This window comes from Triticum aestivum, chromosome 5D (assembly GCF_018294505.1).
Source record: "Triticum aestivum cultivar Chinese Spring chromosome 5D, IWGSC CS RefSeq v2.1, whole genome shotgun sequence".
NCBI classification, from domain to species: domain Eukaryota; kingdom Viridiplantae; phylum Streptophyta; class Magnoliopsida; order Poales; family Poaceae; genus Triticum; species Triticum aestivum.
In genome coordinates, this window is record NC_057808.1 from 278,531,275 (window position 1) to 278,548,602 (window position 17,328).

Sequence of the window (17,328 nt, forward strand, 5' to 3'; positions counted from 1 at the left end):
CATGAAGTTGTCTCGCCAACTATTACTTCTACTACTATGGCTAACGGTTAGCAATAAAGTAAAGTAATTACATGGCGTTTTCATTGACACGCAGGTCATACAATAAATTAAAACAACTCCTATGGCTCCTGCCGGTTGTCATACTCATCGACATGCAAGTCGTGATTCCTATTACAAGAATATGATCAATCTCATACATCACATATATCTCATTCATCACATCCTTTTGGCCATATCACATCACAAGGCACATGCTGCAAAAACAAGTTAGATGTCCTCTAATTGTTGTTGCAAGTTTTTTACGTGGCTTCTATAGGTTTCTAGCAAGAACGTTTCTTACCTACGTAAAACCACAACGTGATATGCCAATTTCTATTTACCCTTCATAAGGACGCTTTTCATCGAATCCGTTCCGACTAAAGTGGGAGAGACAGACACCCGCTAGCCACCTTATGCAACTAGTGCATGTCAGTCGGTGGAACCTGTCTCACAAAAGCGTACGTGTAAGGTCGGTCCGGGCCGCTTCATCCCACAATACCGCCGAAACAAGATAAGACTAGTAGTGGCAAGAATAATTGACAACATCTACGCCCACAACTGCTTTGTGTTCTACTCGTGCATAGTAACTACGCATAGGCTTGGCTCTGATACCACTGTAGGAGATCGTAGCAGAATTTTAAAATTTTCTACGCATCACCAAGATCCATCTATGGAGTCTAGTAGCAACGAGAGGGAAGGTGTGCATCTACATACCCTTGTAGATCGCGAGCGGAAGCGTTCATGTGAACGGGGTTGATGGAGTCGTACTCGTCGTGATCCAAATCACCGATGACCGAGGGCCGAACGGACGGCACCTCCGCGTTCAACACATGTACGGTGGGGGGGGGGCAGCGGCCAAGGGGGGGAAACTTCCCCCCAAGTCAGGTGGGGCGCCCCCACCCCCAGGGTTTCCAACCCTAGGCGCAGGGGGAGGCCCATGGGGGGTGCACCAGCCCACTAGGGGCTGGTTCCCCTCCCACTTCAGCCCATGGGGCCCTCCGGGATAGGTGGCCCCACCCGGTGGACCCCCGGGACCCTTCCGGTGGTCCCGGTACAATACCGATAACCCCCGAAACTTTCCCGGTGGCCGAAACTGGACTTCCTATATATAATTCTTCACCTCGGGACCATTCCGGAACTCCTCGTGACGTCCGGAATCTCATCTGGGACTCCGAACAACTTTCGGGTTTCTGCATACTAATATCTCTACAACCCTAGCGTCACTAAACCTTAAGTGTGTAGACCCTACGGGTTCGGGAGACATGCAGACATGACCGAGACGCCTCTCCTGTCAATAACCAACAGCGGGATCTGGATACCCATGTTGGCTCCCACATGTTCCACGATGATCTCATTGGATGAACCACGATGTCGAGGATTCAATCAATCACGTATACAATTCCCTTTGTTAATCGGTACGTTACTTGCCCGAGATTCGATCGTCGGTATCCCAATACCTTGTTCAATCTCGTTACCGGCAAGTCACTTTACTCGTACCGTAATGCATGATCCCGTGGCTAACTCCTTAGTCACATTGAGCTCATTATGATGATGCATTACCGAGTGGGCCCAGAGATACCTCTCCGTCATACGGAGTGACAAATCCCAGTCTCGATCCGTGCCAACTCAACAGACACTTTCGGAGATACCCGTAGTGTACCTTTATAGTCACCCAGTTACGTTGTGACGTTTGGTATACCCAAAGCACTCCTACGGTATCCGGGAGTTGCACGATCTCATGGTCTAAGGAAATGATACTTGACTTTGGAAAAGCTCTAGCAAACGAACTACACGATCTTTTGTGCTATGCTTAGGATTGGGTCTTGTCCATCACATCATTCTCCTAATGATGTGATCTCGTTATCAATGACATCCAATGTCCATAGTCAGGAAACCATGACTATCTGTTGATCAACGAGCTAGTAAACTAGAGGCTTACTAGGGACACGTTGTGGTCAATGTATTCACACATGTATTACGATTTCCGGATAACACAATTATAGCATGAATAATAGACAATTATCATGAACAAGGAAATATAATAATAACCATTTATTATTGCCTCTAGGGCATATTTCCAACAGTACTAACCTAGAAACTAACCTAATAACTAACCTACAAACTAATTAACCTAACTAACCTAGAAACTAACCTAAGTAACCTAGTCTAAAGATAACTAACCTAACTAACCTAGAAAATCAAACTAACCTAACTAACAGTACTAACTAACCTAATTAGCAGCAGTAGAAAAAAAAGAAACTAACAATACTAACTAAGCTAATTCCTCTTTTCTTCTCATCTTCTCCTCTTTTTCTCCTCCTCCTCCTCCTCCTCCTCCTCCTCTTCTTCTTCTTCGTCCTCCTCCTCTTTTTCTTCTTCTTCTTCTTCCCCCTTCTACTTATTCTACTTTTCTTCTTCTTTTTTCATCTTTTTTCACTTCCTTTAATTATGTCTATTTAACTAAAACCTAACACTAATCTAATATAATATAATCTAATCTAGATAACTATATATCTAATATATCTATTATCTAAAACAGAAAAGAAAAAAAAAGAACTCCTCCTCCTCCTCTTCTTCTTCCTCTTATTTTTCTTTTTCCTTCTTTTACTTTTTCCTCTTTTATTCTCATCTTCTCCTATTTTTCTTATTCTCCTCCTCCTCCTCCCGGTCGACCCGCGGCTGCGGCAGGGAGGCGGCGGCGGGGATGCTCGGCAGGGGGGTGGGGAGGCAGGGAGGGGCGGCCACGGGGCGGGGAGGGGGTAGCGATGGGGCGGGGAGGGAGTGGCGATGGCGCGGGGAGGGTGCGACGGCGACGGCGCGGGATGGCACGAGGGAGGAAGAAAGAGGAGAGGAGACAAAGAGAGAGGGCGACGGCGGGGGCGCGGCCGTTAAGTCAATTTTGAAGCTTTGCCGTCCGCCCCACCTTTGCCGTCTGCTAGCGGACGGCAAAGAAAGCTTTGCCATCTTCTAGCGGACGAAAAAGAGGGGCCCCATTAGCAGTTGACAACCAGTGGGACAAACCCCCTCTTTGTCGTTTGCTAGCAGACGGCAAAGAGTTGGCTCATGGCAAAGCGAGCCTTTGCCATCCGCTGCCTCTTTGCCGTGGGCTTTCTGCTGGCTTATGGCAAAGGCTACCTTTGTCGTTTGCTAGCGGACGGCAAAGAGTGGGCAGATGGCAAATCTGCTGATTCCAGTAGTGTACCTACCGCTGATATATATGCTGCATCATCCCTTCCTCTTTGGGGAAATACCGACGTAGCTTCGAGCTGCATCGCTCAACTTGCATACTCCCGAGGTAACATTGGGGTAATCTATGCATAGGGGTTGATGCACGTTTTCGTCCTTGTTTCTCCGGTAGAAATCTTGGGGGACTCTTTGAGGTTCTTTGCGTTTGATTGAATATTATGAATCTGAAGTTGTTTGATGCATATCGTATAATTGACCCACGGATACTTGTGGTGACATTGGAGTATCTAGGTGACATTAGGGTTGATTGATGTGTGTCATATGGTGTTATTTTACTACGAACTCTAGGGCTGTTTGTGACACTTATAGGAATAACTCAATGGATTGATCAGAAATAATAACTTTGAGGTGGTTTCATACCCTACAAGCAATTTCAACTTATGTTCTCCATGATAGGAACTTTGGAGTGACTTTTGTCGCACGTTGAGGGATCGCCATATGATCTAATTATGTTATCATTGTTGAGAGAACTTGCACTAGTGAAAGTATGAACCCTAGGCCTTGCTACCTTGCTGTTTTTATATTTTCAGATTACAAGAACCTATATCTACCATCCATATTACACTTGTATCAACATCTCTTCGCCGAACTAGTGCACCTATACAATTTACCATTGTATTGGGTGTTTTGGGGACACAAGAGACTCTTTGTTATTTGGTTGCAGGGTTGTTTGAGAGAGACCATCTTCATCCTAAGCCTCCCATGAATTGATAAACCTTAGGTCATCCACTTTAGAGAAATTTGCTACTGTCCTACAAAACTCTACGCTTGGAGGCCCACCACGAGTCTAGAAGAAGAAGGTTGTGTAGCAGACATCAAGCTCTTTTCTGGCGCTGTTGTTGGGGAGGTTAGTGCTTGAAGGTGTTGGGGAACGTAGTAATTTCAAAAAAAATCCTACGCACATGCAAGATCATGGTGATGCATAGCAACGAGAGGGGAGAGTGTAGTCCACGTACCCTCGTAGACCGTAAGCGGAGGTGTTATGACAACGCGGTTGATGTAGTCGTACTTCTTCATGATCCGACCGATCCTAGTACCGAAAGTACGGCACCTCCGCGATCTGCACACGTTTGGCTCGGTGACGTCCGACGAACTCTCAATCCAGCTGCGTGTCGAGGGAGAGCTTCGTCAGCACGACGGCGTGATGACGGTGATGATGAAGCTACCGGCACAAGGCTTCGCCTAAGCACTGCAATGATATGACCGAGGTGGATTATGGTGGCGGGGGGCACCACACACGGCTAAGAGATCAATGATGAACTTGGGAAGGGGGAGGGGGCGGCTTCCTAGGCGCGCCCAAGGGGAGTCCTACTCCCGGTGGGAGTAGGATTCCCCCTTCCCTAGTTGGAGTAGGAGAGGGAAGGAAGGGGGAGAAGGAGAGAAGGAAAGGGGGGTCGGCCCCCTTCCCAATTCGGATTGGGATTGGGGGGGGGGGGGGCGCCCCCACCTTGGTCGCCTCCTCCTCCTTTCCAGTATGGCCCATTAAGGCTCATTGACTCCCCGGGGGGTTCCGGTAACCCCCCCGATACTCCGGTATATGCCCGAACTCTCTCAAAACCTTTCCTATGTCCAAACATAGTCATCCAATATATCGATCTTTATGTCTCGACCATTTCGAGACTCCTCGTCATTGCTGTGATCATATCTGGGACTCCGAACTACCTTCGGTACATCAAAACAGATAAACTCATAATATCGATCGTCACCGAACGTTAAGCGTGCGGACCCTACGGGTTCGAGAACTAAGTAGACATGACCGAGACACGTCTCCGGTCAATAATCAATACCGGAACCTGGATGTTCATATTGGCTCCCACATATTCTACGAAGATCCTTATCGGTCAAATCGCATAACAACATACGTTGTTCCCTTTGTCACCGGTACGTTACTTGCCCGAGATTCGGTTGTCGGTATCTCAATACCTAGTTCAATCTCATTACCGGCAAGTCTCTTTACTCGTTTCGTAATGCATCACCCCGCAACTAACTCATTAGTCACATTGCTTGCAATGCTTATAGTGATGTGCATTACCGAGAGGGCCCAGACATACCTCTCCAACAATCGGAGTGACAAATCCTAATCTCGATCTATGCTAACTCAACAAACACCATCGGAGACACCTGTAGAGCACCTTTATAGTCACCCAGTTATGTTGTGATGTTTAGTAGCACACAAAGTGTTCCTCCGGTATTCGGGAGACGCATAATCTCATAGTCATAGGAACATGTATAAGTCATGAAGAAAGCAGTAGCAATATACTAAACGATCAAGTGCTAGCTAACGGAATGGGCCAAGTCAATCACATCATTCTCTAATGATGTGATCCCGTTAACCAAATGACAACTCATGTCTATGGCTAGGACACATAACCATCTTTGATTAACGAGCTAGTCAAGTAGAGGCATACTAGTGACACTTTGTTTGTCTATGTATCCACACATGTATCAAGTTTCCGGTTAATACAATTCTAGCATGAATAATAAACATTTATCATGATATAAGGAAATATAAATAACAACTTTATTATTGCCTCTAGGGCATATTTCCTTCAGTCTCCCACTTGCACTAGAGTCAATAATCTAGATTACATAGTAATGATTTTAACACCAATGGAGTCTTGATGCTGATCATGTTTTGCTCGTGAGAGAAGCTTAGTAAACGGGTCTGCAACATTCAGATCCGTATGTATCTTGCAAATCTCTATGTCTCCCTCCTTGACTTGATCGCGAATGGAATTGAAGCGTCTCTTGATGTGCTTGGTTCTCTTGTGAAATCTGGATTCCTTTGCCAAGGCAATTGCACCAGTATTGTCACAAATGATTTTCATTGGACCCGATGAACTAGGTACGACACATAGATCAAATATGAAATCCTTCATCCACACTCCTTCATTTGCTGCTTCCGAAGCAGCTATGTACTCCGCTTCACACATAGATCCTGCCACAACGCTTTGCTTAGAACCACACCAACTGACAGCTCCATCGTTCAATATAAACACGTATCCGGTTTGTGACTTAGAGTCATCTCGATTAGTGTCAAAGCTTGCATCGACATAACCATTTACGACGAGCTCTTTGTCACCTCCATACACGAGAAACATATCCTTAGTCCTTTTCAGGTATTTCAGGATGTTCTTGACCGCTGTCCAGTGATCCACTCTTGGATTACTTTGGTACCTCCCTGCTAAACTAATAGCAAGGCACACATCAGGTCCGGTACACAGCATTGCATACATGATAGAGCCTAAGGCTGAAGCATAGGGAACAACTTTCATTTTCTCTCTATCTTCTGCAGTGGTCGGGCATTGAGTCTGACTCAACTTCACACCTTGTAACACAGGCAAGAACCCTTTCTTTGCTTGATCCATTTTGAACTTCTTCAAAATTTGATCAAGGTATGTGCTTTGTGAAAGTCCAATTAAGCGTCTCGATTTATCTATATAGATCTTGATGCCCAATATATAAGCAGCTTCACCGAGGTCTTTCATTAAAAAACTCTTGTTCAAGTATCCTTTTATGTTATCCAGAAATTCTATTTCCAATCAACAATATGTCATCCACATATAATATTAGAAATGCTACAAAGCTCCCACTCACTTTCTTGTAAATACAGGCTTCTCCAAAAGTCTGTATAAAACCATATGCTTTGATCACACTATCAAAATGTTTATTCCAAATCCGAGATGCTTGCACCAGTCCATAAATGGATCGCTGGAGCTTGCACACTTTGTTAGCATCTTTTGGATCGATAAAACCTTCGGGTTGCATCATATACAACTCTTCTTCCAGAATCCATTCATGAATGCAGTCTTTACATCCATTTGCCAAATTTCATAATCATAAAATGCATCAATTGCTAACATGATTCGGACGGACTTAAGCATCGCTGCGGGTGAGAAGGTCTCATCGTAGTCAACTCCTTGAACTTGTCGAAAACTTTTCGCAACAAGTCGAGCTTTGTAGACAGTAACATTACCATCAGCGTCAGTCTTCTTCTTGAAGATCCATTTATTCTCGATGGCTTGCCGATCATCGGGCAAGTCAACCAAAGTCCACACTTTGTTCTCATACATGGATCCCATCTCAGATTTCATGGCCTCAAGCAATTTCGCAGAATCTGGGCTCATCATCGCTTCCTCATAGTTCGTAGGTTCGTCATGGTCAAGTAACATGACCTCCAGAACAGGATTACCGTACCACTCTGGTGCGGATCTTACTCTGGTTGACCTACGAGGTTCGGTAGTAACTTGATCAGAAGTTACATGATCATCATCTTTAGCTTCCTCACTAATTGGTGTAGGAGTCACTGGAACAGATTTCTGTGTGAACTACTTTCTAATAAGGGAGCAGGTATAGTTACCTCATCAAGTTCTACTTTCCTCCCACTCACTTCTTTCGAGAGAAATTCCTTCTCTAGAAAAGATCCATTCTTAGCAACGAATGTCTTGCCTTCGGATCTGTGATAGAAGGTGTACCCAACATTCTCCTTTGGGTACACTATGAAGACACATTTCTCCGATTTGGGTTCGAGCTTATCAGGTTGAAGCTTTTTCACATAAGCATCGCCGCCCCAAACTTTAAGAAACGACAACTTTGGTTTCTTGCCAAACCACAGTTCATAAGGTGTCATCTCAACGGATTTAGATGGTGCCCTATTTAACATGAATGCAGCCGTCTCTAAAGCATAACCCCAAAATGATAGCGGTAAATCAGTAGGAAATATCATAGATTGCACCATATCTAGTAAAGTACGATTACGACGTTCGGACACACCATTACGATGTGGTGTTCCGGGCGGCGTGAGTTGCAAAACTATTCTGTATTGTTTCAAATGAAGACCAAACTCATAACTCAAATATTCTCCTCCACGATCCGATCGTAGAAACTTTATTTTCTTGTTACGATGATTTTCCACTTCACTCTAAAATTCTTTGAACTTTTCAAATGTTTCAGACTTATGCTTCATCAAGTAGATATACCCATAGCTGCTCAAATCATCTGTGAAGGTGAGAAAATAACGATACCCGCCGCGAACCTCAACATTCACCGGACCACATACATCAGTATGTATGATTTCCAATAAATCTGTTGCTCGCTCCATTGTTTCGGAGAACGGAGTTTTAGTCATCTTACCCATGAGGCATGGTTCGCAAGTACCAAGTGATTCATAATCAAGTGATTCCAAAAGTCCATCAAAATGGAGTTTCTTCATGTGCTTTACATCAATATGAACCAAATGGCAGTGCCACAAATAAGTTGCACTATCATTATCAACTCTGCATCTTTTGGCTTCAATATTATGAATATGTGTGTCACTACTATTGAGATTTAGTAAAAACAGACCACTCTTCAAGGGTGCATGACCATAAAAGATATTACTCACATCAAACAAGATCCAGATATAATGTTCATGCTTAACGCTGGCACCAAATAACAATTATTCAGGTCTAAAACTAATCCCGAAGGTAGATGTAGAGGTAGAGTGCCGACGGCGATCACATCGACTTTGGAACCATTGCCCACGCGCATCGTCACCTCGTCCTTAGCCAATCTTCGCTTAATCCATAGTCCCTGTTTCGAGTTGCAAATATTAGCAATCAAACCAGTATCAAATACCCAGGCACTACTGCGAGCATTAGTAAGGTACACATCAATAACATGTATATCACATATACCTTTGTTCACCTTGCCATCCTTCTTATCTGCCAAATACTTGGGGCAGTTCCACTTCTAGTGACCAGTCCCTTTGCAGTATAAGCAATCAGTCTCAGGCTTAGGTCCAGTCTTGGGCTTCTTCACTTGAGCAGCAACTTGCTTGCCGTTCTTCTTGAAGTTCCCCTTCTTCCCTTTACCCTTTTTCTTGAAACTGGTAGTCTTGTTGACCATCAACACTTGATGCTCTTTCTTGATTTCTACCTCTGCAGCCTTTAGCATTGCGAAGAGCTCGGGAATTGTCTTATCCATCCCTTGCATGTTATAGTTCATCACGAAGCTCTTGTAGCTTGGTGGCAGTTATTGAAGAATTCTGTCAATGACACTATCATCAGGAAGATTAACTCCCAGTTGAATTAAGTGATTGTTATACCCAGACATTTTGAGTATATCCTCACTAACAGAACTATTCTCCTCCATCTTGCAGCTGTAGAACTTATTGGAGACTTCATATCTCTCAATCCGGGCATTCGCTTGAAATATTAACTTCAACTCCTGGAACATCTCATATGCTCCATGACGTTCAAAACGTCATTGAAGTCCCGGTTCTAGGCCGTAAAGCATGGCACACTAAACTATCGAGTAGTCATCAACTTTGCTCTGCCAGACGTTCATAACATCTGGCGTTGCTCCTACAGTGGGTTTGGCACCTAGCGGTGCTTCCAGGATGTAATTCTTCTGTGCAACAATAAGGATAATCCTCAAGTTACGGACCCAGTAAGTGTAGTTGCTACCATCATCTTTCAACTTAGCTTTCTCTAGGAACGCATTAAAATTCAACGGGGCAATAGCACGGGCCATCTATCTACAACAACATAGACATGCAAAATACTATCAGGTACTAAGTTCATGATAAATTAAAGTTCAATTAATCAAAATTACTTAAGAACTCCCACTTAGATAGACATCCCTCTAATCAGCTAATTGATCACGTGATCCGAATCAACTAAACCATGTCCGGTCATCACGTGAGACGGAGTAGTTTCCAATGGTGAACATCACTATGTTGATCATATCTACTATATGATTCATGCTCGACCTTTCGGTCTCAGTGTTCTGAGGCCATATCTGCATAGGCTAGGCTTGTCAAGTTTAACCCGAGCATTCTGCATGTGCAAAACTGGCTTGCACCTGTTGTATGTGAACGTAGAGCTTATCACACCCGATCATCACGTGGTGCCTCAGCACGATGAACTTTCGCAACGGCGCATACTTAGGGAGAACACTTGTACCATGAAATTTAATGAGAGATCATCTTATAATGCTACAATCGAACTAAGCAAAATAAGATGCATAAAGGATAAACATCACATGCAATCAATATAAGTGATATGATATGGCCATCATCATCTTATGCCTTTGATCTCCATCTCCAAAGCACCATCATGATCACCATCGTCACCGGCTTGACACCTTGATCTCCATCAAAGCATCGTTGTCGTCTCGCCAACTATTGCTTCTACGACTATCGCTACTGCTTAGTGATAAAGTAAAGCAATTACATGGCGATTGCATTTCATACAATAAAGTGACAACCATATGGCTCCTGCCAGTTGCCGATAACTCTGTTACAAAACATGATCATCTCATACAATAAAATTTAGCATCATGTCTTGACCATATCACATCACAACATGCCCTGCAAAAACAAGTTAGACGTCCTCTACTTTGTTGTTGCAAGTTTTACGTGGCTGTTACGGGCTGAGCAAGAACCGTTCTTACCTACGCATCAAAACCACAACGATTTTTCGTCCAGTATGTGATGTTTTAACCTTCAACAAGGACCGGGCTTAGCCACACTCGATTCAACTAAAGTTGGAGAAACCGACACCCGCCAGCCACCTGTGTGCAAAGCACATCGGTAGAACCAGTCTCGCGTAAGCGTACGCGTAATGTCGATCCGGGCCGCTTCATCCAACAATACCACCGAATCAAAGTATGACATGCTGGTAAGCAGTATGACTATTATCGCCCACAACTCACTTGTGTTCTACTCATGCATATAACATCTACGCATAAACCTGGCTCGGATGCCACTGTTGGGGAACGTTGTAATGTCAAAAAAATTCCTATGCACACGCAAGATCATGGTGATGCATAGCAACGAGAGGGGAGAGTGTAGTCCATGTACCCTCGTAGACCGTAAGTGGAAGCGTTATGACAACGCAGTTGATGTAGTCGTACGTCTTCATGATCCGACCGATCCTAGTACCGAAAGTACGGCACCACCGCGATCTGCACACGTAAGGCTTGGTGACGTCCCACGAACTCTTGATCCAGCTGAGTGTCGAGGGAGAGCTTCGTCAGCATGACGGCATGATGACGGTGATGATGAAGCTACCGGCGCAGGGCTTCGTCTAAGCACTGCAATGATATGATCGAGGTGGATTATGGTGGAGGGGGGCACCGCACACGGCTAAGAGATCAATGATCAACTTGTGTGTCTATGGGGTGCCCCCTCCCCCGTATATAAAGGAGTGGAGGAGGGGGAGAGGGCCGGCCTCCTAGGCGCGCCCAAGGGGGGAGTCCTACTCCCAGTGGGAGTAGGATTCCCCCTTCCCTAGTTGGAGTAGGAGAGGGAAGGAAGGGGGAGAAGGAGAGAAGGAAAGGGGGGCCGGCCCCCTTCACTACAAAAAAATACACTTCCGAGATGATACGTGTTTGTCATAGTAGGTCACGTTTTCTGTCATGCATGTACATCCATGACAAATTTATGACATAATCAAGATAGTCATACCTGTGTTGTCGTCGAAGTGTTCCATGGCATTAAAAATTATCATCACGGAAGTGTCCACTTCCATGACGATAAAACACGCGTCATAGAAGTGCTTTCGTCAAGGGTGACCGACACGTGGCATCGACCGTAACGGCTCGCCGTTAAGCTATCGGGTCCGGTTTTGGATCCGATAACCAATTAACAGACTGGACCACTGGGGATTTTCCACATGTAAAATTCTCATTGGCCGGAGGAAACACGTGCTAGCTCACCGCTGGGACAGATGTCATCCACTCATTGGACAGGAGGCACCTATGATACGTCGACACGTGGCACGGCCCAACATAGGCCCATTCCGGTGAAAAGGCCGGGCCTGTCAAAATAAGCGAGCCGGCCCATTAGCGGCCTACTTGAGTCAGGCCCATTGAAAAGTACGGCCCATACAAGTTACACAGAATCGGCCCATCAAAGGCCCATTCTATATTCGACAATTTCCAGTCCATCGTCAGTTTAAGCCCGTTAACAGCCCGCTACGTTTTTGGTCCCAATTGCGGCCCAAGATTCTTTCAGCCTATTAGCAGCCCATCGTCAGTTCCAGCCCGTTGACGGCCCAGAACGTCTTTCGGCCTTTTCTCGGCCCATTCTGCAGTTGGGCCAACTCTAGCCCGCTATGACTTTAGGCCTGTCCTCGGCCCGTTCGGCTAATGGGCCAACTCTTAGCCCATTTTGTCCCTCGGCCTGTTCAGGGCCCGCACAACAGTTGGGCCTTTGACTTTAGGTCCATTAGGGGCCCACGTTCCGTAGGGCATCATTTCAGCCCAACGCGACTTTCGGCCTGTTAAAAGCCTAGTTTGCAAATTGGGCCTCCTCTGGCCCATAACACTTTCGGCCTCTTACTGGCCCGTAAAGTGAAAGGGCCGAGACAAAATTGACATGTATTTCGTCCTGCTAAAGGCCCGCAGGCCATTTCCATTTATACGGCCCTATCGAGCTTTAGGCCTGTTGACGGCCTGCTAAGAGCCGCTGTTACGGTGGGCCCATTTGGGATCCACTTAATATTATTTTGACCAGCCCAATTAAGGCCCGGTTTGACTGCACATGTTTGTTCGTTTGTATGGCGTCCAGGAAATGTTTGGGCGTGTTGGCCCCTGTTTCAACGATATAGCATATTCAAGAATTACCCTACTCTATACTATCGCCTCTAAAAAACATACACTATACAATAAAAAGCATAGAAACGTAGAATAATCCTACACTATACAATAAAGAAATTACAGCTGAGTATACCCACTGGGCATTATAGTTCGGCACCAGTGATTATAAAGCGTACACAAACAGCAAATTACATACGCTAGACAAATAAAGCTCATACATCATGGACATGCATCAAAAGAACTTACCATTTGAACTATAATCTCTTCAGAAAAAATGATTGGCCGGATTCAGATAGCACAAATTTCAGTCTGGAAAATCTCCAATTCCTTCGTGGTTACCTCAGTGTCTTGTTTCATTTTTTAACTCCTGCACTAATACCTGCATGTCCAGTCTCAACTTGTTGATTGTACGTTGAGAATCATGTACACGTTGTCTTGCCACCTCTAGTTGATGCTCGAGAACATCAGCACATTCCAATTCCAATCCATAATCATTCGGTAACGGCCATGCCGCACTGCTCGCAGATCTTTGTGTTGACGTCACTTCATCCTAAAATGTTTCTGTAAGTACAAATGACTAGGGCAAAAATATAGTTACAACAGTGAAGCGAGCAAGACAGAATTTGTACATGGCAAAACAGGACTAACAATAATGTTACACATCATGAAGCATAAGCAGGTGATATTTTAAAAATTATAAAAAAGGTAGTCTGTGCAGCCTGCATACCGAAATCTCTCTTAGCTCACCAGAGGAGCATGATGTTGGGGCCCAATCCAAAACACAGACAAGTTAAAAATTTAGACAGCATGTTGCGTATAAGTAAGCAAGCAGCTGGCCATTCTGTAGCTCAATTAAAGTCTTAGGGAGCATAATGAACAACAAAGGGATTCATACAAACCTACTACAACAAGCAAAACTATGCAATCATTAGCCTAGTATAAACTAGATTGTCAGCCTCATGCAATAAATGGTAAGGCCTTTAATTATGTCAACTAATATTTATACAAGTACCCAACATCAGGCATCATTGTTTGGGCATCTCATTAACTGAGGACAAATAAAGCAATTGAAAAGAGCAAATTAACTATGCCTGAAACAAACAAGGAATTGAACTGTTGAGTTGGATAAAGTGACTTACCTTAACTGGTTGAACAGGCTCAGCGCAGCTCCTACTTCTCTTGCAAGGCTCCTTCCTAACATCTTGTACTTGGAAATCCTCAATCTTATCTTCATTGCACCCCCTCTACAAGTGACACAAACTAGTTACTCGTCTCCTTGGAATATAAATATGCATACTTTCGAGTCTGTGAACAACACAAAAGGATGAGATTACAACAAAACAATACCACATAATGAAACATGCCACATCTCTTGCACTTGCACACAATGAAATGAGCATTTACTATGTCTGCACTATGTAAAAACTAGGCATACCTTCGAACTGGATCTCCAGGTACTCTTGGAGAGCCTACTTTAGTGTACAACCAACCTTTATGTCACCTATGAGTTAGACAAGGCCCCACTACAGCAGCCGTTAGTGTTTAAATCGTTGACAAGCTCTGTTCGAGTGTTAGGTCAAGAACAACAAGTAATCAAAGTAAACAGTCCTAGTATGGCTGGCTGATGCAAACAACAATTGAACAGATGTGTGAGCAAATCTTACATATCAACAAAAGAAGCAAACAAGGAGGCTTAAAGACCATCACTTGACTGACCAGATTTAAGGGGCATTTAAACATCATGTGCAACGTATGAACTAACATAAACATTGCATAATCCAGATTCTACAATGGAATGCACATGTATTAGGTTATGCCATGTATGATGATGCCTAAATGTACACTATAGCAGGCATGAGTGATTCATCATTGCACACACAATTGAATTGCAGGTTAAGGGCCAGTTTGATTCCGCCTTTTTAGGGCTTATTGTCAATATAAGCCATAAAAGATGTAAAGAAGTCATTTTCGAATTATGGGCTTGGGCTTAACTTATTTCGCTTTGGAGGGGGGTGTTTCGGGTAGAAGCTCACTAAAAATTGAAGGGAAGGGGAATAGTGAAATGACTCTGTTGTCTGCCTATATTACACTCAAAATGCAACTGCTCACGCCCACGTCACACTTGACCCTCAAGTAAAAACAAACACGCAAGTGTTCATTACCCTGCCCGCTTGCATCTCCTCTCCCCTTTCCCTCTACCTCGATCCCCTGCCTGCAGTCCTAGGGTTCCTCCAGCGAGCCGTCGCCTATGGTCCCATCTGGCCTGGTCCTCGACGATGCTCTGTCCAGCTAGGCTACATGGCCGGCAGGTATGGGCAAATCTCCCCGGCTGCTCCTTCCTCTGGCGCCGCCCCTCATTCTCATGGTATCCAGCAGCTGCTCCACTGTGGTCCATCCAACGCACTACTCTGGCGGGTGCCGCACAACTACGGCTGATGCCACACTACAGCAGAAGGCACCATATTCTCCCCTCCTCCCAGGCCGTGGCCTTGAGGTGCTGTTGAAGGATGAGCTCATCCAGCAAGGTGAGGATCTCCTCTGATTTTTTGCCAAATTTTCATTCTGATCCACTATACGATGAATTGCTATGAGCTGCTTTTGCTGCTACTATATGATGCATTACTATGAGCTGCTCCTGCTGCTGCTATATCATGAATTGGTATGAGCTGCTGCTGCTATATGAAGAATTGCTATGAGCTGCTGCTGCTATATGATGAGTTGCTATAAGCTGCTCCTGCTGCTGTTGTATGATGAATTGCTATGAGCTGCTCCTGCTGCTGCTATATGATGAATTTCTATGAGCTGCTCCTGCTGCTGCTATATGATGAATTGCTATGAGCTTCTGCTAGTATATGATGAATTGCACACTGCTGCTGTATGATGAGTTGCTATGAGCTGCTGCTGCTATATGATGCTTTCAGGTGGTGCTGCTATATGATAATAACCAGCCACTAGGACCATCGAATTTTAATAAATAATTGTTCTTCATTTAAATGTGGGTCATGCGTTCTTCGTTTAAATTAGGCAATGGGATCTCCATGGAAGACATTGAGCAAAGTAGATTGTGCCAAGTAGATGGCATATCTGTATTTGCATTTTGAGCAAATAGTGATGGTTTGTTTTCCTATCATATTAATTACTGCACTCGGTTCAATTTGTGATGTTTGCGAGTCAAATTATTTTTCATATGGGCAGCAAAATGAAAAAATATAATGCAATCTAGACTTTTCACTGACCATACCAAAGATAAGCTGAAAAGGAAGGCAATGAAAAGAACCGGTTGGCTTATTACCTGGAGCTTATATTCACAGGTGCTTATCTTCTTAGGATAACTCGTAATAACTGTCCCTAAGAAACTTGGCCAATAGAACTGACATACAAATAACATGTCACGATGATTGCAATGGAGGAGTGACCTACCATAGTTCACTATATAGGCTCACCGCTGCCTCTCCTTTTTTTGCGATGTTCCATGAAATTGCCACATACATCTTGTACTTTTTCATTGTGTAACCCTATCTGCAAGTTGACGCGGCTAATTTCAGACATCTCTACATGATAATACATTGCATATCCCTTGCGCATATTTAAACCACCTATTAATGATTGTGTGCGTAGCATAAACTAGCCATGACTCTGTGTGCTAGACTAGCAGGCACTCTAAGGGAGCCTAATGTAGTGCACTGGAATTCCTACATGCCACCTACAATTTTGTGTAATGTACTGCCTCTGTTCCTAAATATATGTCTTTGTAGAGATTCTAGTATGGACCACATACAGATGTATATATATGCATTTTCGAGTGTAGATTCACTCATTTTGCTCCGTATGTAGCCTATAGTGGCATCTCTAGAAAGTCTTATATTTAGGAACGGAGGTCGAGGTAGTATCATGTATGACATATCCAATTTAGCAGCCAATAGTAGAAATCATTGTCTGCACAAAGGGATTACTGGTCGAAAATCCTAGCAAAGCATGCTGGCAGGCACACAACAATACAAGAGAGAGAGACGCACTTACAAGATCATAGCAATGCTTCAGTCCAGGATCTTGGTTGGCCAAGCTGTTAGATCCAGAAGAAACATCGTCCTTGTAGTTTTTGCCAGCTGCATAAAGGTAACAGTGACCTGTTAGTATATTTGAAGTAGATCGGGCAGGTGATGCTGGACAGGTTTAAAGGTGACAAGTACCTAGGCCGTGGCGCGTGGTTGGCATCTTGCCAGACGGTGGGAATCAGGCTAGAAACGTCAAGGGTGATGACGTTGCGCTGGCTGTCGGGGTCCGGTAAGGAGATCTAGAACCGTCGAGTAGGGTGTTTGTGGAGCGGCTCCGGTTGGGTCGACTACGGTGTGGGCGAAGCGGATCTGTAGCCATGGATGAGGGCGTCGGTGAAGCTGCTCCGGTGGTTGGGTTAAGGATGGTGTCGACGATGCAGATCTACGGCCGTGGACGGGGCGTCAG